Consider the following 27,138-nt stretch of genomic DNA (forward strand, 5'->3'; position numbering starts at 1 on the left):
TATGGACATTTGCATACACATACTTGTGTTAGTATTTGTGCTCATTTATCTTGGAGTAGGATTGCTGGGTCACTGGGTACATGTAACCTTCACCTTATAAGAAACTGCCACAATGCTTTTCTAAATGGCTGTACAATTTTGCATTCCCAGCAGCAATATGTAATTTCCAGGTGCTCCACACTTTTGACAAACTTGGTATTGTCAGTCTTTTTAATTACCCATTTCATGATTAATTAGGTTGAGCTTTTTTTCATGCACACATTGGCCTTTTGTATAATTACTTTGTTGTAGTGTCTTCTAAATCTTTTGTCCATTTTTTGGAGAACTTGTCTTACTGAGTTTTTTATATATTCTGGACACAAGTTTCTTTTTTTAAGGATTTTTTATTTATTTATTTGACAGAGACACAGCGAGAGAGGGAACACAAGCAGGGGGAGTGGGAGAGGGAGAAACAGGATTCCCACTGAGCAGGCAGCTCGATGAGGGGCTCGATTGCAGGACCCTGGGATCATGACCTGAGCCAAAGGCAGATGTTTAACCACTGAGCCACCCAGGCGCCCCAGACACAAGTTCTTGATCACATATTTGTTTTGTCAATATTTTTTCACTGTGTGAAGTTTGTCCACTTTCTGAGTGTCTGTAAAAAAGCAGAGGTTTTTAATTTTGATGATGTATACATGCTTATCAATTCTTCTATGGTTTCATGCTAAGAAATCTTTGTCTAATTTAAAGTCACAAAGATTTTCTTATATTTTCTTCTAAAGATTTTTCTGTTACATTGTCCATACCATGTCTATACCATGTGAATCCATGTTCATCTTTTACTTCCTTTTTAAAAGTCATTTATAATTACACATAAATCACATTCACTAAGCATAAAGCTAGGCTTATATAAGTATAGCTATAAAGGTTTGTTCAAAATTTGTTCAGACTATTTATTGGCCTCAACAGCAAAGTATTTTTACTTTTTAGTTGACACTATTTTCTCTTCAGTTTTGTTTTGTGTTTTCCTGAGTAATGTGGCTTTTTAGCACTCATGATATAGAGTTTAAATTTTAGGTAATGAAACACTCACTGAAGGTAAAAATCATGATAGAGTCATCATTTGGTTTCTGATTGGTTTGGTTTCAGCTGGGTATGACTGCTAGTTTTAATAGTGATTATCAGCCAGTTGAAATCAGTATTTACACAAGACAAACTTGCAAAACTAACCAACAGAGCTAGATCTGTCCCAGCAGAATATATTTTTAGATTTTCATTTTAGGTCACTATCTTCATCAGTGGGACCAAATGAAGTGACCAAGTTACATTTTTTTCAGTCAGGAGGTTTAGTTGGCACCATACTTATGATTGATTGCTGTGTTAATTTATTACCTATTTATATCAGCGTCGTGGGCAGGTGCCCGACAGACCCCGCACTTCTATCTGAATCTCTATCCCAGCTGATTATGTCCTTGGATTACAATGGTCAAGACACTAGAGACTAAGACACTAGAGACTGGAGACAATCAATAAACTAAATACAACTATGGTTCTAATTTCAGTAATTTTAAGACTATCTGGGGATCTGTCTTCTAATAGAGCAACCACCAGCCACTTTACCATTAACATTTTAGATTTGACCATTGCTGATCCCAATCTGAATTGTCCAAAAGTTGCCTGATATTTCCAGGTACTCCAGACTTTCAGGCACATTATATATTTTAAGATAATAGAAATTATAGGGTGGTTCCTGCTTGGAGGAATTCTGGTTAAAGTCCTCTCTCTTGGCCACTTGAGAATGCATTGCCATCAACAACGCTAAACATGCATGTATGTGAACACACTCTGAGCTTTTAGCTCTTACATTATTGAGAATACTAATAGAATATTGCTGATTTTCTCCAGCACTGAATGGCAGTTGGGAGAGGCATCCTGCAGCCCATCATCCTCCAAGGTGTTTTGCAGTTCTTGGCAAAAGTAGGCATGCGTGGAGCCTCTCATCAGATGAATTCCCTCATCCTATCCACCCTTGCAGCCTGCTCCTGTCATTTTTACATAGGGCAACACAGTTAAACAAGAATGAATTTCAGTATACTCCAAGCATGGGTGATAACTGTGAACATTTAACACTACATAATCTTGGGAAAATATGCATATGATAAAAAAATTTAAATATATGTACTGTAGGGGCACCTGGGTGGCTCAGTCGGTTAAGCGTCTGCCTTCAGTTCAGGTCATGATCCCAGGGTCCTGGGATTGAGCCCCGAGTCAGGCTCCCTGCTCAGCTTCTGCCTCTGTCTCTGCCCCTCCCCTGCTTGTGCTCTCTTGTTTGCCCTCTCTCTGTCTCGAATAAAATCTTAAATATATGTATATGTGCTGTAAAGAATACCTTGTCTTGCCTTTCTTTCATGTCTTTAAGGATAATAAAAATTTAAAAGATAACTGCCCCGAGACCCTAAATCTACTTAGTTCTCAAATTATTTAGACCTTGCACTGTTTTCTGTTTCCACATCTGCTCTTGGTCTGCTGATAGCCGCCCCATCTCAGCCAGAGAGCGGAGGCCCCAGGCAGTCTTCTGTGTGTCTACCCCATGGCGCTGCCTCATTTCCACTGCAGATAATTGTTTCAACATTTCTTAGAAAATCGACACTTTTACACGGTTGCATTGCTCATTGCTAAGAGGGACTTAAGTTTTGAGTAGTTTTTCATCTTCTTATATAACTCACTCAATTCCTTGCTGTATTTTGACATAACTGGAGGCTTTAAAAATGATTTAGTATTTCAAATCTATAATTAAACACAGAACAGAAGTGTACGATCCCACTGAAACTTCCAGGATTGACCGTGAATGGTTGTTGCATTGGCCACCTGCTAGCTTCTCGGGGTAGATGCACCTCATCTGCAGTATGGACGTGGCCTCACTTCACAACACCCCAGATTCATAAGGTGGGTGTCCTGGGACATAGCTCAATACATTTTAAGTAACTTTATAGAGAAACTTAACACTAAATTTCTTTACAAGAGGAGCTGCCATTTGGTGACTGAAATGTGGCCTAATTTTTAAAAATAATTTTACAAGCAGTTTTTCAAAAGTGTGGCTAGATTAGGGCCAGGATTCTGGGAAGATGGTGACAACAGAAGAAGCATCATTCTATTTTTTTAGGGTTTTAAAATTATTTGTTTGAGAGAGTGAGAACAAGCAGGGGGAGGGGGAAGGGGGAGAAGCAGGCTTCCTGCGGAGCAGGGAACCGGATGACACAGGGCTCTATCCCAGGACCCTGGGATCATGACCCCAAGCTGAAGGCAGACGCTTAACGACTGAGCCCCCCAGGCGCCACCAGAAGCATCCTTTTAAAGGTCCTCCAATTCCCACATGTAAACAACCAAGGCAACTATTTAGCAAAACCAAAAACTGATGAACAGCATTCACAATAAAACTGGTGACAAAGTATCCCCACAAACCACAGACTGGCAGGCTAATGGGCCACAGCTTGGGACCAGCGTCTGTCCTGCAGAAAGCAGAGGGACACTTGGTGTGGCTGTGAGGAGCCGAGCCGCTCAGGGGACTGGCAGCCTGTGGCTGAGCCAGGGGAGGAGGGGGGGCAGTTTGCTTGCTCAGCAGCGCGGGCAGGGGCTGGCGGGAACTCCTACAGGCCGGAGCAGTCCAGACCCCGTGAAATCTCAAAACGGAGGCTTTAGAGCTTCTTTCTGGGATGAGACCTCACAATGAAGAGTGGGGTTAAAACTAAATGTGCTAAAGAGGACAGAGAAAAGAAAGAGCAGGTTCAAACAGAGTGGGTGAGCCATGAAAAAACTTAAATGCATATCACTAAGTGAAAGACGCTGATCTGAAAAGGCTTCAGCGGTTGGCTCCAGGTACGTGACATCCTGGAAAACACAAAACGATGGAGGCAGTGAAAGGATCAGTGGTTCCCAGAGGGTAGAGGGGGGGAGGATGAGCGGAGCACAGAGACTCTCTTGGGCGGTGAAACTGTTGTGTCTGACTGTGTATTGATGGGTATGTATGTCGCCATACACTTGTCCAAACTCCTAAGAGGAACCAGGGCAGGAGTGAACTCTAATGTGAACTGGGGTCTCTGGGGGATAATGATGTGTTGGTGGAGGGTCACCTGGTCTAAGAAAGGCACCCTTGGGTGGAGGGTGTTAATAATAGAAGAGGCCGTTGGTGAGTGGGGCAGGGGACCCACGGGAAATCTCTGTACCTTCTGCTCAACATTTCTGTGAACCGAAAACTGCTCTAAATAATAAAGCCCCTTAGAAGGAAGTGGGTGTGTTTGTTTTCATTAACTACTGTAAAACATTGCCACAGATTTAGTAACTTAAAATAACAGAAATATATTATCTCACAGTTCGTAGTTCAGCATTCTGGATGGTCTCAGCCGGTTCTCTGTCCCGAGTCTGACACCAGGGTATCAGCCGTCTGGGCTCTTACTGGAAGATTCTAGAAGGATGCACTTCCCTGTCCATTCAGGTCAATGGCAGGGCTCAGTGCTTGTGGTTGTAGGACCGAGGGTCCCATTTCCTACCCATCTGTTCTGCAGTCAAATGCCCTACACTGCGCTATAGCCCCACTACCCATCTGTTCTGAAGCTTGCTCTCCATCGCTAGAACCTGCAAACCTTCTCTGGTGTGTGGCCATATTCATCTCCTCATGTGGGTTGAGTGCTACTCACATCTCCTGTCTCTCTCTGGTTCTACCCCAACTCCTTCCTCCAGCTGGAGAAGGTCCTCTGCTTTTAGGGCTCATGTGACTAGATTGGGTTTACGTGGATAATCCGGGTTCTCTCCTTGTGTTTTGTTTTATGGTTGATGGACTTCCTTATATCCGCAGAGTCCATTTTGCTACGTAACACACCTATTCACAGGTTCTGGGGATTAGGGTGCAGACATCTTGGGGACCACTTAGCCTCCCCCCGTCTGGGAGGGAACAGAGCTCGGAAATCTCCGGAAGCAAGCTGATGATCAAAAACAACAGAAGAGGGAACTCTGTGACATTAGGAAAGTTTCCCCGAACTCTGCTTCCTCCTAAAAGTTCAGAGAAAATAAATTCAGGTAAAACAGGCAACAGAAAAGTATCACATGGCCTTTTTTCCAAAAACAAACTAAAAGATACAGGATGTGGAAGAACAGTATTCAACAGAATGAGAAAAATTCATAAAACTGAGGGTTCAGAAATAAAAAAAAGGCGTAGCACAAGAAATTAACACAACAGAGCATGCTTTACAGGACGCAAAAAGTGGAATAAGACAATACACTGGGTATAAGATAGAGAAGAAGGTGATTTAAAGGATTAGAGAGAAAGTCACACAAACATGAAGGCTAGACAATTCAACATAAAGATAATGGAGGTCTCTGGAAAAATTAAGAATGGGTACACAGAGAGTGGAAAAGAGCCTGAACAACAGTAACTCAAGAAAGCTTTTTGAGTGTATTTGAAATTATATATTGAAAGCACAGTGAGTACCTAAGACTATCAGCCCAGAATGACCAAGGTCAAGCTACGTTCTGGTAAAATGACAGCACTTTAAAGAAAATACCAATTTGGCTTCTAGGTGAAACACCAATTTTCTGAGGGGCAGAAAATCAGGTTATTGTCAGGCCTTTCCTGACAACAGTATTTGATGCTAACAGAAAGTGGGGTCCAGGAAAGAAATACTAGCCGGGGATTTTCTGTTCAGCAAACTCACCTTCAGACTAAGGGGTACAAACTGTGAACAACATACCAGAGCTCAGGGACGTGGTTACCGAGACCTCTGTCTGAGGGAGCTTTCAGAATGTGCTCCTGAGTCCCGAGTGAACAGAGGGTCATCAGCAGAGGCATTCCATGAATCCTTACTTCTGCAGCTCAGACTGCAGGGTATTCACGGGGAACATGTAGAATATGGTCGAACGCTCACACAGAATATGGTCCAACTGCCAAAAAATGGAGAAGGAAAAGCACATAGGCCAAAAATCAAATAAAGAACAAAAATCCACATTCCAGGGGAGATAGAGGTGACAGTTCTATCAGTATTTGTCCTTTTGAGACAGTCACGTATGTAGGGGGACGAAGTAAATGAATATACGCGGGAATGTACACGCGATTACGTATAGGTATAAAAAGAGCCTTACCTTGGAAGATTTCCCGAAGGAGGTGATGCTCAGCACCTGCATGACGCCCCCCCAAGTCCCAGGTGTGCACATGTGGGCGACACCACCGTAGCCCTGGGTTCAGTCCACGCACCTGCTAAGCAGCGTGACCCCTTCCGTGCCCAGTTCCTCACTCCTCGCAGCCAGTCAGCCCGCAGGTCCTACCAATTCTGCCTCTGGGGAAAGTGTCCTCACATGCGCCCCGTCCTCTCCATCCTCACAGAGTGGCGGCTCTCGCCTGGGCACGGGGTCGTCCCCTGACGGGTCTCCCTGCACCTCCATCCCGGCTGTCTATAAGGCACAGGAGTGCGTGCGCTCCGTGGCTGAATGCATCAGCGGCTTCCTGGAATCTGGCAGTGGAGGATGCAGCCCAGGCCGAGTTGTGAGCCCTGAGGGCCAGCGTGCTTCTTCCCGCTTTCTGGTCCTCCAGCCCTACCCGGCTTCCCCCGGCTCCCCACACGGGCAGCGGCTTAGGGGCCATCACATTAACAGTTTTCTCCTCTATGGTGCATTCTCTTCCTGCTGTATCTTACCCTCTGGTTTCCCCTGAAGTGTCACTTTCTCCAGAAACATTTGCCAGATCTCAACCCCGGACCAGAGACACAGCCTGAGTGTGTGGCTCCTGAGCTTCTGGGGAGCACTGAGTGCTGGTAATTACATTTTTGATGCCAGTCTTCCCGCTGACATGGAAGTTCCTCGAAGGCAGAAACCTGCCTACCTACTTCCCACATGATCCCCATTTCCTGTCACAGAGCACTTACTGAACGGATAAGGGAATGAGGTCTAAGTAGGACTGGGGCGTAAAAAAGTCTTCTACCTTCCTTGTTCTAATCTTTGCAGTTATTAAAACCAAGTGTGAGGTCACCTATTTTATATTTACGGGAATATCATTTATAGGAGATTTCCACATTCATAGTCATTTATCTGCCTCTCAACTTTTTTAATTAAAACTTTTCCAGGCAAGTCATTTAATTTACCTGCAAAATATTTCATTCTTCCCATCCTAACTTCTAACCACAGTAAAAGCTGGTTAACTAGGACCCTCCATTAGTTAGTAATGCTTTCATGTTCTGCTTTTAACAGACTAGGCAAACCACATGGGGGGAAAAAGTCTATTATCATTAAATTTGCTAAATGTGAAGAAAACCACTAAGTCTTATCCCAGAGTCAGCCCAGTTTACTGCATTTTCTATATTTGAGGTCGTTCAGAATAATAATGACCCTATAGTCCTCTGCAGTCCCAAGTTATGAAAAAAAATGGATTTAATCATCTTGGCACAAAAGTCGATAAAATCTTTTATGAAGACTTCTAATAACAGAGGCTAAAGCAAAAAAACAAAATGAATAAATTCTTGGGCTAGTCACTAAGTTAACCACAAAAATAAATTAACCAGAACATCTTACTTCGAGCATTCTGGAAAGTTCTGAACTCCTCTTTTATATGTTATTCTACATTTCTTAATGGCTCTGGCACCCCAGATGATTTACATGTTTCTTTTCTCACATAAATTTTATAGCTATGTGTGAACAGTATGTGGTTTCTGGTGTGCAAGTCAGGATTTCCTAATAAACCATTGTTTTAACTTCTGAAAAATCACATTGGATTACAAAGTCACTTTGCTGTGAAGTGGGTATGTTAAAGAGATGTGAGCCATCTCTGGCTAAATGCACCTTTATTTCTAAATGTATATCAGTTTTTATTTAATATTCCCTTCAACTAGATCAAGAACGTGTAGAGTTATTGATCTTTTGCCTGTCATTTGGCTACCTATTTTTTTTTTTAACCTTCCTTGACATTATGGAACTGTAAGTGTAGATGATTTGTCTGTTTTAGGGTAAGGTGGTTTGAATCTTGGCACCACCCTGAGCATGGGCGGCAGCACGGGTGATACTAGAATGAAAGGGAGCGAGCGGGGACCAAGTGCAGCACCAGATGCGAGGGAGGGAGAAAATGTCTTGTCTGCAGGGACTCTCATGGAAGACTCATGCAGCCTCCTGCACTAGATGGACTGGAAGCTTCCAGATGGGCACATAGCATCTAGTGCCCAGGAATCTAGCAAACAAGGAGGGAGGAAGAACATCTTTTATGGAGTGAAGGTCTGACTCAAACTCAGGCTGGCCATAGGAGTTTATAAAACAAAGTAAGAGTTCCTCAAAGTGGTGGGAGGCAGCCTGTGGACACAAGAGATGCATGTTGTCTGATTTCTAGTTTCCAAGTAGCCAAACTGAATGTAGCTTCAGCCAGAAGCCCATCTAGGCTTTGTGGGGCCTGATGCTGATATAATTTTAAGGGCTCTGTTTAAAGAATATATAAAATTCTGAACATAAGCTTACCAGAGTCCCTCCCCATGAGAGGCTCTGCAGGTTGAGTTTCCGAGCTTTGGATACATGTGCCTGGGGTCCAAGTGTATAGGAGGCTGCAAGACCTGAGCTGTGTTTGTTGCCCCTAAGTGTGTTTATTTATGTGTGTGTGTGTGTGTGTGTGTGTGTGTGTGTGTATTCTAAAATGCATGGGCTAAGAAAGCACCTCACAGCAAAGGCAATGGTCCAGCATCCGCGTAGATTTCTGGGATAAGAGAAAACAGACTACATGTGAGAGTTAATACCAACAGCAATACAATAATGAAATAGTGATAATAGCTCTTACTGTATTTTATGCGTGCCAAATGCCAAGCTAAGCAGCTCTTCTGTAACACTTTACCCATGTAATAGGCCAGCAGCACTCTAAGGTATTATTTGCATTTTAAAGATAATTTTTAGATCATATTCGTAAATTTGTACCTACTGCCTTGTGATCTGCATTGTAGTGGCAGATCGTACATGGTGGACACCTGTCCATGTCCGTATTTCAGGGTCTAATACCACGTAAATACTCCATTACTCCGAATTTTACCTTTTCCATCACGCATGCCTAAAATCATAAAGAATACATACATGTAACATAAATTTATTTAGTCAAATAGATATAAATCTGTCTATGGTTATAGATATTCAGACAGATACTGATAAAAGTAATTTCTACTCCATTGCATTCCAGAAAGGATTTGGGGTGGCAGTAATTTGAACGGAATACTAAAAACAACTTAAAAGGAGTAACTATTTAGCTACTTCATTTTAAAACATATCCTTTTGTAAATAATTTCATGAAGCTGAGTAATCAATTTCAAATTGTGCACCATTGTTCTCATGAAAGCGGCAAGGTGTCCATGAAAATAATTAGATATCACAAGCACACACATACTCATACACACTCCACTTAATGAAGGCATGTTGTCTATTAAGTTAATAGTACTGGGGCTCTGTCATAAAAATGGAAATTGTGAAATTCCTGTTTTCCCTCAGTGTTACATAAGAACACTTGCTCAGTTCAGTCATTATGGGTATAAAATGATCAAAGCAAAAGACTGCTTCATAAATTTTTTAAGTGTCTAGAGGCCTTAATTTTAATTGAATATAGTGGTTTCAAGGGTTGTTTTTCAAATTGGTGAAAACATGTTCAACCAAGATTCAGAGGCGATGATTCAATAGAGCCTTGCAAAACCCAGAAACCCCATTTGGCATTTTCAGGGGAAATGCAGATTTCAGCAGGAAGTATATGTATTGCAGGAAATAAAAAAAGAAGAAATAATTTTTATTCCTGACTTAACTGAAATCGCCCTTACGTTGCCTTATCCAGGGTTAGTACCGCTTATGAGAGACCCCACAGCCTTGTACCTATATGATGTCTTGAAATTGTAGCCTTCTACATTTCTTCAGTGTTTATGTGTACAGTGAATAGTATAACTCATTAGAAACAGGACCTAATCCGTTATACTTTCTAAAAAATGCATTGCCTGTATTTTGGAGGCTGAGCCTATTTAATTAAATCATCTTTTGATATTTAGAAAATTCTAGAAGATATTTACATATAAAAACAAAGAGGCAATTTAGGAGTCATATACCTAGAAAAGTCCATTCAGTTAAAAATAACTCTAGTTATATTGGTCCTGATTTTAAAAAGGAAAAAGAACACTAAAATATACAGAAATATTTTTTGACAATTAAAAAAATATATAGCTTATATATAAGCTTCTAAGGGCAGAAAATATACCACAGTTAACTTAATGGTCAGTGTTTAATACAATTCCCCATGGAAATTAGCACTCAGAACTTTTGTGAGGATGATGGTGGTCCTCTGTCCTCTGGAGGAAAGAGTTGCATTGGTTAGAGGTGTCTGCATCACCCTGGAGTGGTCATTGTTAAAAAGATCCGCACAGAGCAGAAGAGAGACATTCATGTTCACACTTTACTAATGCCCATGTTTTGAGCACTGCACGTGCCAGAAATTGTGTGAGGGGCTGGACACAGGACATGGTTCTCGTCGCCTTGGAGTTTCCATTCCCCACGATTGAAACACTATTGAGCACCGAGCAGGGGAGGCAGCCCACGGGCTCTGGAGCAACCGCCCCACCCAGGGGGGCAGGGAAGGCTTTTCTGACGACTACCTCAGTCCCCATTCCTGCTACCCTACTACAGGCCACCCCTGTCTGGCCCCCTAGCTCCTACCTGGTCATTTGGCTCCTTCCCTTGCTCCTCTCCACTCCAGACCTGATGTGTGTCACCGCATCACCCTCGGGATGAAGTCCAGACATTGTGGTATAACTCAAAGGATCGTCCCCCATCGCACTGCCATTTTCCTCCTGGCTCAATTTCTATCTCTCCTGCAGCACGTGACCCTCAAGGCATATTAAACTACCTTGAGTTCCAAGGGTGTGTCATGTTCTAGCTTATCTTCTGCCTTTGGGGCATGCAGAACATCCTCTTTCCCCTTAGGAAACCTTTAGCGGGCTAGTTCACATCCTTACTGTAGGTATCCGTTCATCCGTTCAGATTTGTTCCTTTAAGCCGGAAATACGAGTGTCATCCTAGTCTCTTTTCTCTGCCTCCTCTTTCTATTTTTTTAAAGATTGTATTCATTTACTTACTTAGATAGAGTGCAGGAGCAGGGGGAGGGACAGAGGGAGAGAGAGAATCCCAAGCAGACTCCCCACTAAGTGCAGAGCCAGTCGAGGGGCTCGATCCCAGGACCCTGAGATCAAGGCTGGAGCCAAAACCAAAGAGTCCAAGAGTTGGACGCTCAACCGATCGAGCCATCCAGGTGCCTCAGTCTGCCTCCTTCTTTCCATTCCATCACCAAATTCCAAAAATTCTAGGGCTAAAAAACATCTTGCTGTGGGCCATTTTAAAATTGTTCCTACTCATTCAAACACACTTACAAGGTTAGTATTCTTATTCCCCATTCTCAGAGAATTAGTTCATCTCAGAGATTAAGTTACTCACTCAGGATCACACACTCAATAAGTCATAAATCTGGAATATCAACCAAATTCCATCTGACTCCAAGGCCAACATGCTTTACCATGGCAAGGGATATACTAATAACCATTGTGTTTGTTCCAAAAACATCATTCTTTGAGACGTTTAACTTCATTGTGCTTGTTTCTTCCATGGTTATACAAAAATCAGACACTAGATTTTTACATATTTTCATCTTTTTAAGAATTCCTTTTAAATCTCTACTTAAAGTAGTTGCCTGTTTTAATCAAGGCAGTGAGACTTCATGGTTGCATATGTATTTCTAAAGGTTAGATAGAAATAATTGGAAAGTGAATGATTTAGGTGTTTTTTTGTATCAAAGAAAAATTATTTAAAAAGTAGTATTGGCTGATCTCACTTTTATGTGGAATCTAACAAAGTTGAATACACAGAAGCAGAAAGTAGAATGGTGATTACCAGGGACAGGGAGGTGGGGGGAGGGGAGATGTGGGTCAGGGCACAAAACTGAGTTGTGTAGGACTAGTAAGTCTGACCTCTAATGGAGAGTGTAATGATGATAGTTAATAACACTGCACTGATATTCTTCTGAAAGAGTTCCCGAGACCTTTTATGGTACAACTGAGTAAGTTTGTTTAAGGAGCGCGGGGCCAGGACCCATGGGTAGAAAGAGATTCACTTTTGCTGTGTGAAGCTGGTGCTGACATGCTTGAGTGCTCGAGGGGGAGGGGATGTGCAGAGAGTCTTAGATCATAAATTTCTTCTTCAAGTTTCTACTTGTAAAACTACTTTTGCAAGATTTCTCTGGTGCTTATCATTCAGTTCGATATTAATTATCAGTGAGATGTGCAGGCAGTCATGATGTAGGACAGACATTAGGGTTCGAAGCCGATGGTCAAGAAAGAATTCTTGAGATGTCTTTGGTGCAAAAAGGTGGTTTTATTAAAGCATGGGGATAGGACCCATGGGCAGAAGGAGCAGCACTGGGGTCATGAAGAGTGACCCTTTTTGTACTTTCAAGTTGGGAAGGGGTTGGGGATAATATAAGTCTCTAAGGAATTTGGAAGCAAGGTTTCCAGGACCTTGAGGGGGCTAGCTGTTGTTGGGAAAAGGTCATTTATTACCTTCTAATAAAACCCGAGTCGTGAGACCCTTCAGATGTGTATCGGTGGGTCATATGCTTGGGGGATGATTGCCAACACGTATCTTGGGGGGTTTAGAGATAAATGATATTTCCAATGGAATTTTTATATGTTAAAGTAGACTTACAGGATCCTGGGAGTTGGGCTAGGATTGACTTTTGCCCTCAGCAAAGTATTAACGAGGCAGCTGAGTGCCTAGAGTAAGGTCACTCTGCCTGTTTCAAGGACTTGTCAGTGGGTTGTAGGTAGTAGGAAATTTAGTTTTTCTTCTGCGTTTGTTTTCCTCATCAATGAGAACCTTTAAGAATGTAGCAGTCAGCACTTAGTTGATCCTTACCAAAACCAGGCAGGCTCTAGATCAGCTTTCTGGGCTACAGGTGAACATTTTTTGGCTTCTATCCCTCAATACAGAAATTTGCTAAGAGAGTAGATTTCATGTACTCTCAACTCAAAGGAGGGAATGTGACTATGTAAGTAGTTGTGTAAGTTAATTAACCTGATTGTAGTAATCATTTCAGTATGTCAAATTATGTCATATACCCTAAACACACTAAATATACACATTCTTTACTAAATAATAAAATAAAGAAATTCTTATCAGGCAAACATGCCATTAAAATTCTGGATCTCCTATTTAAAAAAAAAACAAACAACACTGTAGGAAATTCTACCACCTACCCATAGATAACCACTGCTGTCAAATTTTGTTGTATTTTATAAAGATTGTATATAGCACTGTGTACACACAGATCATACCACATACCACGTAGGGGCGGTTTTTAAGGTGGGAAGGTAGGTAACTGTGCCTCGGTGTCAGTAACCCATTGGCTGGTTAGGGCCTGTGTATATTCTGAGGTGGGTCATCAGATGCATTCAGCCCGGCGGTCGCCATGAGCCTCTCTCCTTTCCATCGCTCAAGCCTGTCTGCCCAAAGGTGGCCATTACAAGAAATATGCATGAGAGGCTGCTTTTAGATGGAGGAATGCTAATGAATCATTTGGAGGAAGGCAACAGGCTAGCAGTAAGTAATCTCTGTTGACTTTGGCAAGCACAAAGCCCTTCTGCTGGGAGAGATCTCTCCCAAATTAACAGCTATTATAATTTTAAAATGACAAAGGAACATAGGAAGAAGTAAGAGAGGAAAGAATATTTTCCTCAAATGACATGGAAGGGTTAGAAAATTTCACATAGAATCTCTCTATCCATTCTTAATCTTTTGGTGCAACATTAAAAAAATTTTAGATGACTTTCTTTTCTACCCACACGCACGTGCCTTAAATGATCATTGCAAGTGCAGCAGAGTATTTGAGTTGTGATTAGATGTATTTTTTATCTCAAATGTAGAACCACTGAAATGGTTTAGTCTGTCTCTCCTAGAAAGCTTTAGTTCTGGTATGACTGATTTAAAATGTTTCATGAGAAAGACAGAACAGAAAATCCCAGGCAGTGGGAGATAGTGGCAAATGTCCAGCCTCCAGTCTTCTGGGGACCCTCGAGACAAGACAGAAGAAGAAACGGCAAATAAACCACACGGAAACCATGTCTGTGGCATAACCTGCAGACAGTAGTGGGCAGGAGGACATTTCTCTGCCCTGTGGTCCTTCTGGCCGGACTTACAATCAAATTGACAGGAGACAGATTAACAGGAGAAAATCACACCTAATAGACCTGCAAACGGGGAGGCCACAGGGACATGGAATTCCAAAGACAATGAGGCAACTTGAAGCTTTAGTGAGCTTAGGAGAGGGGTCGGGCTGGAGGACACACGGGAGGAAGCACGTTAGCAGGAGGGTGAGAGGAGATGTTTGGAGCAACCAGGTTGCGCTGTGATGCAGTTGAGTTTCTCAGGTGGAGAGGACTCTCTGTGAACAGCTCTCTTCCTGGTACCAGCAGGCAGCTGAGGGGGAGTTAAAGAGCTTTTCCTGAATCTGCCGGTTTTACTCTAAATTGTGTCCCTGCAAAGGTGACCCATCTGGGGGCAGCCTGCCTGTGACCCCTACAACAGGGGTGACCAGAGTTGAAAATAACCGCAAGAAGGAAAAGGAAAACCTACTAGATCCTAAGGCAAGATCACGCATCCTCCTGCCCCGCTCCCCTCCATCCTGGCCTGTGGACACAAGGACAAGCAAGGACAGAGAAGAAAAACTTCAGAAGAAAACTGGTGAATAAACTGGGGTTGATCTAAAACTACAGCCATTAGGCTCTAAGCTGGCCCTCCGTCTGAAAATATTAAAAAAAAAATCTGCCCAGTAGAGCGCAGACTGCAGAGAAAGGACTTAGAAGGATGCACGGTTGGAAAGAGTATTCTTCAAAGAACACACGTTCGAGGGAGAAGGGCAAAAATGAAGTGAGAAGTGCCTTTTGGCTACTGGGTAGTGAAAGAGAAAAGAAGCAAGAGGGGAAAAGGTTTTGTCTTGGAATATGGCAGGTAACCAAAACCACAACCCTCCATCTGCTGCCACCTGAGCAGCCAACAATCCACAACGTCTCTGAGCTCTGCAGCACTCCCTGAAGATGGTGCCACTGAACCAGAAATTTTGCACAGTAATAATAATTTAAAATAGAAACAAAGTTCCAGTTGTCCTGCATCCTCACTGGAGCATGGTACAATTATTCTTGTTAGTTTTGGCCATTCTAATAGGTATGCAGTATATCTTATAGAGGTCATCATTTGCATCTCTTTCTTGGCTAATGATATGGAGCATTTTCCTCTACTTATTTGTCATCCATATTTATGTTTTGGTGAAGTGTCTGTCGAAGTTTTGCTTATTTTTAATTGGTTCTTTTTGCCTTTTTTTATTAGATTTTTATTATTGAATATTGTATGCTTTTTATATATTCTGGATATAAATCCTTTATCAGATATGTGATTTGCAAACATTTTCTCCAAACTGTGGCTTTTTTTTATTATTCTTTTAACAGTGTCTTTCAAAAAGTGAAAGTTTTTCATTTTGATGAAGCCCAGTTTACCAATTTTTAAAAATTCATGCATCATGCGGGGTGCCTGGGTGGCTCAGTTTGTTAAGCATCTGACTCTTGATTTTGGCTCAGGTCATGATCTCAGGGTCGTGAGACTGAGCCCCATGTTGGGCTCCTTGCTGAGCTGGAGCCTGCTTAAGATTCTCCCTCTCCCTCTCCCCCTCCTTGCTTGTGTGCTTTCTCTCTCTCTCAAATGAAAAATAATAATAAAAATTTTTTTAAATAAATTTACTCTTAAAGAAATAAAATAATAAAAATGTTTTTGCTAATGCAAGCTGTGAAATTTATACATATAAGGTATCTATCATATGCTATCATCCTTTTAATGCCTGTAGAGTCTGTAATGATGCCTCCCTCATTCTTGGCATTAGTAATTTGTACTTCCTGTCTTTTGTGTTTCTAATCTGGGAGAGCTTTATAGATTTTACTGATCTCCTCAAAAAACTTTGTGTAATGCTGGCACTGAAGAAACACTCATTTCCTAACTGGCAGTGAATTCGGGCTATCCCTGTGCCTGCTTTCCTTCAGAAAGACATTTCCTGGGAACTCACTGGTGCAGGCACCTCTCCAGCATCAAGAATGCACTGGGAAATATATAGGATGCCTTCACAGAACCACATTCTTTTTTTATTTTTTTATGATGTTATGTTAATCACCATACATTACATCATTAGTTTTAGATGTAGTGTTCCATGATTCATTATTTGCATATAACACCCAGTACTCCATGCAGAACGTGCCCTCTTTAATACCCATCACCAGGCTAACCCATCCTTCCACCCCCCTCCCCTCTAGAGCCCTCAGTTTGTTTTTCAGAGTGAGAGAGATAATACACAAGACAAATAGGTAAAGCATAGATGTTGGTGATACACAGTAAGATGGGGGCAAAGCAGGAAGTGGAGATTGGAATGTTAAAGATTGGGGCTTTACTTTCAGTCGTCATGAGGGAAGGCCTCAGTGAGCAGGTGTCTTTTTGGTGCAGACTTGAAGGTGTTGGGGATGTGCTCACAGGTATCAGGGAAGGATCTTCCAGGAAGAAGGTAGAGGGCGTGCAAATGCACAAGTGTACTTGGTGCTTCAAGGAGAAGGAAGGAAGTCATTGTGGCTGGAACAGAAGGATGGAGTGGGGTGCATCCAATACAGGGTCAGTACAGAGAACCAGTCCCAGGTCAGAATGTGTGGGGCCTCATGCATCATAGTAGAGATGGCTTCTGTTTTGAGACAGGGAGCCATTGTAGGGTTTTAGAATGAGAGGTGACAGAATCTGAACGGTGTTTTAAAAGTTCTATTCTGACTGCTATGGTGAGAAGAATTCTGTGGAGGGAATGAAAGCCAGGTGGGAGATGATTGCAGCCATCTAGGTAATGTGGCCTCAACTAGAGTGGGAGCAAGAGGTACTCAGACCCTGGGTTCATGTTAAGGTACAGTTGACAGGATTTCCTGTTAAAAGCTTTTGGGGTATCAAAGAGAGAAATAAGTGAAGGATGCCACCAGGATTTTTTTTATTTCCCAAGTAATTAGAAGACGGGAATGCCATTAAATGAGATGGGGAGCAAGATCAATGAAGCAGGTTTTGGAGAAAACATCATAACGTAGAATTTTTTCACAAGTTCTCACCTGACTTCAAGTTGTTCAGCTTAGTGTCCATGAAGGTAAATGTTCCACTATTTAAAATAAAGAAAGAATCAAAATTATATTAACCAGAATGACCCTTAGAGATTGCTTTCAGAGCGAGGGAAGCATTGACAGAGAGGGTAGATGGTGCTTGTCCTGTGGGTGCCCTGCTGCTGAACATCTGGTTTACCCAGCTGGCTGAGGGCACGGTCGTGTCTTTGGGCGAGTATACTCATGGTTTGTGTCACTACCCTGGCCAGCAGCTAAGAGCTGAAGAATACAGACCCAACCAAGCTTTTACTGAGGCCAAGTTTGCTTTTCTCTGGCTACAATCTAAATGGGAATGAACTTAACATCAGCCATGGGAATATCTAGGAAATAAAACGTTGTTTCTTAAATTTGATATCCTGGATGCCTGGGTGGCTCAGTTGCTTAAGTGTCTGAATCTTGATCTCAGCTGTGACATCAGGGTGATGAGGTCCAAGCCCCATGTCAGGCTCTGCACTTAAAAAAAAATAATTGATTTTCATCCTGAGAAAATCTCTTTTAACAGGACCAGAAACTAATTTCCTTTAAATAATTTATTTTAAGGTAATAGCATCTTGGGGTGAACATGCCTCAATAGTTTAGGGTTATAAGTGGATCCTCAATATTGGGCAAGTACCTGGGGCCTTAGTTTCCTCATGTAGAAAGTATTTATATAATTAAAATATAATTTTTACACATTTCCTCTTCTCAAAATCTGAAGGCAAGTCCTTGAAAAGTGAGAAAGTTGGAAGAGATCATTTCTAAGTGCTCATCTGTCATTTTAGTCTGGGTTCTACCGTTATTTCCCTGGTGGATAAAGTGGAAGCCATGCAGAAATGTGTCCTGTGCTCCCACATTGAGGTGACTACATCCACCCAACGACTCACAGCGTCGATAAGGAATCTCAGAGTGAGATGCGCAGAGCAGAGCTGAACAGTGGCGCCAGGTTCTCAATTTTAAACTTACTAGCATATCAATATAATGCAGTTCATAAAAATGGTGTGAGTTGCATTGACAGGGACTGAAGTTCATTTTTACCCTAAAAGAAGGAGGGTAAGACAAGCATAACTTTTCCCTAGAAAAGTGGAGCCTTGCTTGTTTGTGCATGTGATTCTGAAGCCTCTGAGGAGCTAGTCAGCTAGTTCGCTTCGTGTCTTGTCAAACCAGTGGTGTCAGTGGTCCTCCTTTTCACCTTCCTTTAGGGAAGTCCTACAACTGTCACGGCTCCAGCTGCCTTGAAAATCCCGTTTTAAATCCAGCCTCACTGACCAGCCCCAAACGGCTGAGTAGAGGTGCAGGTGGAAGGAGACGCGCCCCATTCTTGGCTCAATGTAAGAGATGGCTTTCTAGCTACGGTGGCCCCTCACACTATGTAGCTTGCAGTGTAATTCAGTGTTTTGTTTTTGTGAAATTGGTTTTTAAAAATACAGATAAGAAAGGAGATGAGGCAAAAGACCTTGGCTAACAACCTTGCTCCTAAAAGCGTTATTATGGAAGAGTAGAAAAAAGGGTGAGTCCCCTCTTCCCTCTAAGGGGATTTCCTTGACCTCGATCTCTGTGACAGAGTCCAGAGCAGCAGCTCCGAGGATCCCCGTGCTTCCCAGGACTCACTCGGGGTCAACTCTGACCAGCCCACAGGGGCCCTAGAAGCTCTCCAAGTGGGGGGTATGCAGTGAGGCTCACATCCCTCTGCCCATCTTACTATAGGAGCTCTCCTCCAATGGTGCCGGTTCTTCCCTTTTCTTCTTCTGGTGGGTTTGTGCTAAATATCTACTTTTCCCAAACTAATTATTGTTTAGGGCATGCAAAGATGGAAAAGCTGTAAAAATAAAGTGTTGTAGCGGCTGCTTGCCGAAGCACAGGGGCAAATAATAATTCAGAATGAGCACACAGAGCTTTTCCGGGGGAATCAGTGACACATTCTTAGGTGGGGGGGTGGGGGGAGTATAAATGGTGTTATTTTTATTAAAATTATAGCTCCATGTTTCATAATAATAATAAGATTTAAAAAATGAAATACGATGTCTGTGAACCCAGGTAGACATCTTGCTTTACCACTTATTGTTTAGTATGAATTTAAGAGTTTTCTGTGTATTATAACTAGCTCTAGGTCTTGTAGAGGACTCCATTCTTTTTAAGAGTATTCCATCTTAGCTGTTTTCAGCTGTATTAAAACAGAATGACAACACTTTATACATAAAGCCAACTTCACCAACTATAGTGAAAAGTAGACAAAATAACATTGATCAAGTGATTGGAATGTAGTAAACCTTTAGTAAAAGTCAGTTCTCATCCTCACAGTTCTAGTGAAATTAATATAATACCCATGTTCATAAGAGTTTATTGGATAGTTTTATGTTTAAAACTAAAACACAAGGGGTAAGTATATAATGAGCTTACTGGTAACTCGACACAGTTAGTGTGCTAAAAACCAAACTCTACCAATTTGCCCTGTTTGATTTTACTGAAGGTGGATAAGTATATTTCAGTTTACCATAAATAAAAATTACTTGAAAATACTGTACAATAATAACAAAACATGTATTGTGCACTTATGATTATCAAGTAGTAAATGACTTATGCTCTCCCTCCGTCCGTGAAAGCAGTGAGTATTGCATACATTTGTTAGAAGATTAAGACTTGTAGAGCAGGTAGGTTTATGCCAGGGCTATAAATAATATTTTCCACAATATTGTAACCCTCCCACCAATCCTGTGAAATGGGATCGTTGTAATTTTTTTTAATAATTTTTTATTGTTATGTTAGTCACCATACATTACATCATTAGTTTTTGATGTAGTGTTCCATGATTCATTGTTTGTGCATAACACCCAGTGCTCCACGCAGAATGTGCCCTCTTTAATACACATCACCAGGCTAACCCATCGCCCCAACCCCCTCCCCACTAGAACCCTCAGTTTCTTTTTCAGAGTCCATCGTCTCTCATGGTTCGTCTCCCCCTCCGACTTACTCCCCTTCATTCTTCCCCTCCTGCTATCTTCTTCTTTTTTTTTTCTTGACATATATTGCATAATTTGTTTCAGAAGTATAGATCCGTGATTCATCAGTCTTGTACAATTCACAGTGCTCACCATAGCACATACCCTACCCAATGTCTATCACCCAGCCACCCCATCCCTCCCACCCCCCACCACTCCAGCAACCCTCAGTTTGTTTCCTGAGATTAAGAATTCCTCATATCAGTGAGGTCATATGATACATGTTTTTCTCTGATTGACTTATTTCACTCAGCATAACACCCTCCAGTTCCATCCACGTCGTTGCAAATGGCAAGATCTCATTCCTTTTGATGGCTGCATAATATTCCATTGTGTATATATACCACTTCTTCTTTAGCCATTCATCTGTCGATGGACTTCTTGGCTCTTTCCACAGTTTGGCTATTGTGGACATTGCTGCTATAAACATTGGGGTGCATGTACCCCTTCGGATCCCTACATTTGTATCTTTGTGGTAAATACCCAGTAGTGCAATTGCTGGGGAGTAGGGTAGCTCTATTTTCAACTCTTTGAGGAACCTCCATACTGTTTTCCAGAGTGGTTGCACCAGCTTGCATTCCCACCAACAGTGTAGGAGGGTTCCCCTTTCTCCACATCCCCACCAACATCTGTCATTTCCTGACTTGTTAATTTTAGCCATTCTAACTGGTGTGAGGTGGTATCTCATTGAGGTTTTGATTTGGATTTCCCTGATGCCGAGCGATGTTGAGCACTTTTTCATGTGTCTGTTGGCCATTTGGATGTCTTCTTTGGAAAAATGTCCGTTCATGTCTTCTGCCCATTTCTTGATTGGATTATATGTTCTTTGGGTGTTGAGTTTGATAAGTTCTTTATAGATTTTGGATACTAGCCCTTTATCTGATATGTCATTTGCAAATATTTTCTCCCATTCTGTCGGTTGTCTTTTGGTTTTGTGGACTGTTTCTTTTGCTGTGCAAAAGCTTTTTATCTTGATGAGATCCCAATAGTTCATTTTTGCCCTTGCTTCCCTTGCCTTTGGCGATGTTTCTAGGAAGAAGTTGCTGTGACTGAGGTCGAAGAGGTTGCTACCTGTGTTCTCCTTTAGGATTTTGATGGACTCCTGTCTCAAGTTTAGGTCTTTCAACCATTTGGAGTCTATTTTTGTGTGTGGTGTAAGGAAATGGTCCAGTTTCATTCTTCTGCATGTGGCTGTCCAATTTTCTCAACACCATTTGTTGAAGAGACTGTCTTTTTTCCATTGGACATTCTTTCCTGCTTTGTCAAAAATGAGTTGACCATAGAGTTGAGGGTCCATTTCTGGGCTCTCGATTCTGTTCCATTGATCTATGTGTCTGTTTTTGTGCCAGTACCATACGGTCTTGATGATGACAACTTTGTAATAGAACTGGAAGTCCGGAATTGTGATGCAGCCAGCTTTGCTTTTCTTTTTCAAGATTCCTCTGGCTATTCGGGGTCTCTTCTGGTTCCATACAAATTTTAGGATTATTTGTTCCATTTTTTTGCAAAAGGTGGATGGTATTTTGATGGGGATTGCATTGAATGTGTAGATTGCTCTAGGTAGCCCTGACATCTTCACAGTGTTTGTTCTTCCAATCCATGAGCATGGAACGTTTTTCCATTTCTTTGTGTCTTCTTCAATTTCTTTCATGAGTATTTTATAGTTTTCTGAGTGCAGATCCTTTGCCTCTTTGGTTAAATTTATTCCTAGGTATCTTAATGGTTTTGGGTGCAATTGTAAATGGAATTGACTCCTTAATTTCTCTCTCTTCTGTCTTGTTGTTGGTGTATAGGAATGCCACTGATTTCTGTGCATTGATTTTATATCCTGCCACTTTACTGAATTCCTGTATGAGTTCTAGCAGTTTTGGGGTGGAGTCTTTTGGGTTTTCCACATAAAGTATCATATCATCTGCAAAGAGTGAGAGTTTGACTTCCTCTTTGCCGATTTGGATGCCTTTGATTTCTTTTTGTTGTCTGATTGCCGAGGCTAGCACTTCTAATACTATGTTGAATAGCAGTGGTGAGAGTGGACATCCCTGCCGCATTCCTGACCTTAGGGGAAAAGCTCTCAGGTTTTCCCCATTGAGAATGATATTCGCTGTAGGTTTTTCGTAGATGGCTTTTATGATATTGAGGTATGTACCCTCTATCCCTATACTCTGAAGAGTTTTGATCAAGAAAGGATGCTGTACTTTGTCAAATGCTTTTTCTGCATCTATTGAGAGGATCATGATTCTTGTTCTTTCTTTTGTTAATGTATTGTATCACGTTGATTGATTTGCGGATGTTGAACCAACCTTGCTGCCCAGGGATAAATCCCACTTGGTCATGGTGAATAATCCTTTTAATGTACTGTGGGATCCTATTGGCTAGTATTTTGGTGAGAATTTTTGCGTCCATGTTCATCAAGGATATTGGTCTCTAATTCTCCTTTTTGATGGGGTCTTTGTCTGGTTTTTTGATCAAGGTAATGGTGGCCTCATAAAATGAGTTTGGAAGTTTTCCTTCCATTTCTATTTTTTGTAACAGTTTCAGCAGAATAGGTGTTAATTCTTCTTGAAATGTCTGATAGAATTCCCCTGGGAAGCCATCTGGCCCTGGGCTTTTTGTTGGGAGATTTTTGATGACTGCTTCAATTTCCTTAGTGGTTACAGGTCTCTTCAGGTTTTCTGTTTCTTCCTGGTTCAGTTTTGGTACTTGATGCATCTCTAGGAATGCATCCATTTCTTCCAGGTTGTCTAATTTGCTGGCATAGAGTTGCTCATAATATGTTCTTATAATTGTTTGTATTTCTTTGGTGTTGGTTGTAATCTCTCCTCTTTCATTCATGATTTTTTTGATTTGGGTCATTTCTCTTTTCTTTTTGATAAATCTGGCCAGGGGTTTATCAATCTTGTTAATTCTTTCAAAGAACCATCTCCTACTTTCGTTGATCTGTTCTGTTCTTTTGGTTTCTATTTCATTGATTTCTGCCCTGATCTTTATTATTTCTCTTCTTCTGCTGGGTTTAGGTTTTATTTGCTGTTTTTTCTCTAGCTCCTTTAGATGTAGGGTTAGGTTGTGTATTTGAGACCTTTCTTGTTTCTTGAGAAAGGCTTGTATTGCCATATACTTTCCTCTCAGGACTGCCTTTGTTGTATCCCAAAGATTTTAACAGTTGTGTTTTCATTTTCATTGGTTTCCATGAATTTTTTTAATTCTTCTTTAATTTCCTGGTTGACCCATTCATTCTTTAGTAGGATGCTCATCAGCCTCCATGTATTTGAGTTCTTTCCAACTTTCCTCTTGTGATTGAGTTCTAGTTTCAAAGCATTGTGGTCTGAAAATATGCAGGGAATAATCCCAATCTTTTGGTACCAGTTGAGACCTGATTTGTGACCTAGGATGTGATCAATTCTGGAGAATGTTCCATGGGCACTAGAGAAGAATGTGTATTCCATTGCTTTGGGATGGAATGTTCTGAATATGTCTGTGAAGTCCATTTGATCCAGTGTGTCATTTAAATTCCTTATTTCCTTGTTGATCTTTTGCTTAGATGATCTGTCCATTTCATTCAGGGGGGTGTTAAAGTCCCCCACTATTATTGTATTGTCGTCAATGTGTTTCTTTGGTTTTGATATTAATTGCCTTATATAATTGGCTGCTTCCATGTTTGGGGCATAGATATTTACAATTGTTAGATCTTCTTGTTCGATAGACCCTTTAATTAAGATATAGTGTCCTTCCCCATCTCTTACTACAGTCTTTGTTTTAAAATCTTGTCCTTAATTTTTCTAAACTTGGGACTGCAAATGATGCAAGCTCCCAACCTCTCAGAACAGAACTTGAGCTGGAGACCAAACCGTTGGGTTGTGAAGCTTGAATCTTCTAAATTGTAATTCTTAGCTCCTAGGGTTTACCTAAATGTTCACCTTCCTCCCTGAGGTATAAGTCCTAAGTGCTGAACTGAGAACCCCAATGGAACCCACAGTCCAGCTTTGAACCCTGAGCCTCTCCCTCTTTAGTTCAGCTGAGCCAGGAGTCAGAAAGTCCTTGGGGGATGGAACCCCAGTGCCTTCCAGCTGTAGTCGACATCTTGCCCTTTCCTCTGGACTCCTGGCATAGACAAGTACGGTTCTGTCTGCCCCGACAACTTCTTCCCCTCCTCCCTCCTCTCTGCTGACTTCTCCCTGAAGCACAGACTGAGTTGAGAACTACTTATTGTTAAGTTATAGAGTACACAGTACCGTTCCTTTAATAGTCATTTTCCTGTAGTGTTTTGTTGACTGCTCTGTTTTCTGTGCTACCTTGAGTGTCTGTCCCTGCCGTCTCTCATGTCACGTGTCCCATGTGCCTAGCACAGTGTCTGGTACTGTAACGATTTGAACTGATGAATGAATGAATGAATGAAATGTTAGGATCGTGATGGTGCATGTGAGGTCTGAGAGCTGTGTCTAAAATCATCCCCCATCAGCAAGGAAAGGCATTCCATAAGTGTGGCTTCTGAACAAAGTGACCCGTGGGCTGTGTCATCCAGTCATCTTTCCCTCTGTGTGTTTGCTGCCCTGTGCATGCCAGGTTTGGGTCAACCTGGCCCCTGTGGGAGAGGCTGGGAGCGTGTCCACGCCGCTTACTGAAGCCCGTGTCTTAGCTCTGCCAGCTCCACTGGTCAGCAGCTTCAGTGTGTGCTGGACACACCGTTTCAATAATTCCAAGTGTTTCTGTGACATCGCATTACTTCCCTCCTCACGCTCAGCATCAGAATGACTCATGCTGAGCCTCATGTGAGGACTGACTTAAATGCCGGTGGACGAACCTTAGTTACAGGCTCATTTTTAAAGATAACTGCCTGGAGTTGAATGTGGGTGTTTTTCCTGACAACATATAGAAGGGAAGATAAGCTCAGAGAGATGAGAACTGATGCATCTGTGATTCATAATAAAAATCTGTACGCTTGCCATCTCTGTGCACACGTTTTCAGCAGCAGTTTCTGAAAATCTTGGCGAGGTCAGGGTCTCTCTCAGAGTGTGCGCTGGGTGATGTTGGCTTGGCCCTCCAGGTACCTCTCCACTGCGCTCACCGTCCTCAGCCTGTGGGGATTGGGCATCAATGCAGACTGTGGGCTGCATCCATGGGCTCCTTTGTCCCTGGGCTGAGTTGGGAGCAGCCCATGGGAGGCCCCTGTGGGATAACAGAGGGCTGGAGAATGAGGTCAGGGGACCAGTTCCCCAGCTCTCTCCTTGAGGGTTGGTTGTTGCCCTTACCGAAGATCAGAAACTCTGTGACGGGCTCTCACCTTACAGTTACCTGTCTAACTTGCAGTGACTGTTCATCCTTATGCTCTTTCTGGACTAAGCCAGCACTCTCCTGGACCGGGGTAAAGCATGGCGCCATGTTGGATTTCCATAATTCCTGCCCACACATTCCTAGGGTCTCCTCATTCAGCTCCTCAGATTCCCCCAATTTAAGTATGCTGTTTTTTTCCTGCCTGGAATCTGTCTTACACAGAGGTTACTTGAGGAATGTGAGAATAGGTTTTTATGGGGCGCCTGGGTGGCTCAGTCATTAGGCTTCTGCTTTCGGGGTCCTGCTTCTCAGGGTCCTGGGATCGAGTACCGCATTAGGCTTCCTGCTCGACGGGGAGTCTGTGTGTCCCTCTCCCTCTGCCTTTCTCCCAGCTTGGGCTCTCTGTCTGTCAAATAAATAAATAAAATCTTAAAAAAAAAAAGAATAGGTTTCTGTATATGCAGCCCTTTGACAGTTTCTGTTAATAGAAGCAAACCATTTAAACCTCTTTTTTTGATGAGATAATTGGGATATATTTTGCTTGTATTACACATAAGCTTTTTAGTGTTCTTGAGAGTACTCTATTAAAATAGATCAAAATAGATGCATGTGCCCAGAGAGCTACCAAAGAACATTTCAAAATAACCCACAAACTGGAGGCTCACAAGAAACTGACATTTCAGACTTAGTTATTTTATAAAGAATCTGTAATTGTTTCGTTATTTACTCCTGTTTTCATCCTCTCACAGGGTCAGGTTTCTAATTTATAAAAGCAAAATATCAATTGGTGATAAAAATAAACAAAAACTATGTAACATACACAAGGCATGCTGGCTTCCAACAAAAGTGACAAACAGTTCGGGCATCTGCTGTCACTCGTCGGACTCGGCAGCAATGTGCCTCATGACACATTCGTGTGATTCGTATGATTCATGTGACATATTCATGTGATTCGAGTGATTCGTGTGACACATTCGTGTGACTCGTGACACATTTGTGTGATTCGAGTGATACGTGTGACACATTCGTGTGATTCGTGTGACTCGTGTGACACATTTGTGTGACACATTTGTGTGATTCGTGTGACACATTCGTGTGACTCGTGTGACACATTCGTGTGATTCGAGTGACTCATGTGACACATTCGTGTGATTCGAGTGACTCGTGTGACACATTCGTTTGACTCGTGTGACTCGTGTGACACATTCGTGTGATTCGTGTGACTGATCACCCAGAAGGACAGTATTGGATGGGATGAGACACCTCCCAGGGGAAAATGGAAGCTGATTGAGTCAAAATCAAGACTTGCTCTCTTGAAACCCCTCTGAAAGTCACAGGATTTGGTAATACATTGTGAACATGGGTGGTTATGCTCTGTGTGGGGTGTGTGAAGGACAGGAGGAGAGAGCAGGAAAGGTGACAGGAAAGGACAACAAAATCTCCACTTCTGGATTGAGGCAAGTCACAAGGATGCCATTAAAAAGATATGCCTTTCAATTTCCTCTGTCCCCTCTTAAGCTTGATGCTAATTTGAAAGGAATATGCAGCGTTAAACGTATAGCAGGACACACTGAGGCTCAAACTCTGTTTTCGTTTGTAGGGTTGTATTTGCTGTTGGCTTAATGGGAACAAATGGGCTCCAGGCTTTGAACTTTATTCCTTTA

General features: G+C 42.1%; 1 protein-coding gene across 1 annotated transcript in view; it reads left to right on the forward strand.

The window, feature by feature from the left end:
* TRPC6 (transient receptor potential cation channel subfamily C member 6) overlaps positions 1 to 27,138 on the forward strand; it is a 117,024-nt gene that overhangs the window by 48,785 nt on the left and 41,101 nt on the right. The window lies entirely within an intron of this gene.

This window comes from Eumetopias jubatus, unplaced genomic scaffold, assembly GCF_037043125.1.
Source record: "Eumetopias jubatus isolate StellerSeaLion01/CBP00866 unplaced genomic scaffold, mEumJub1_p1.0 scaffold_13, whole genome shotgun sequence".
NCBI classification, from domain to species: Eukaryota; Metazoa; Chordata; class Mammalia; order Carnivora; family Otariidae; genus Eumetopias; species Eumetopias jubatus.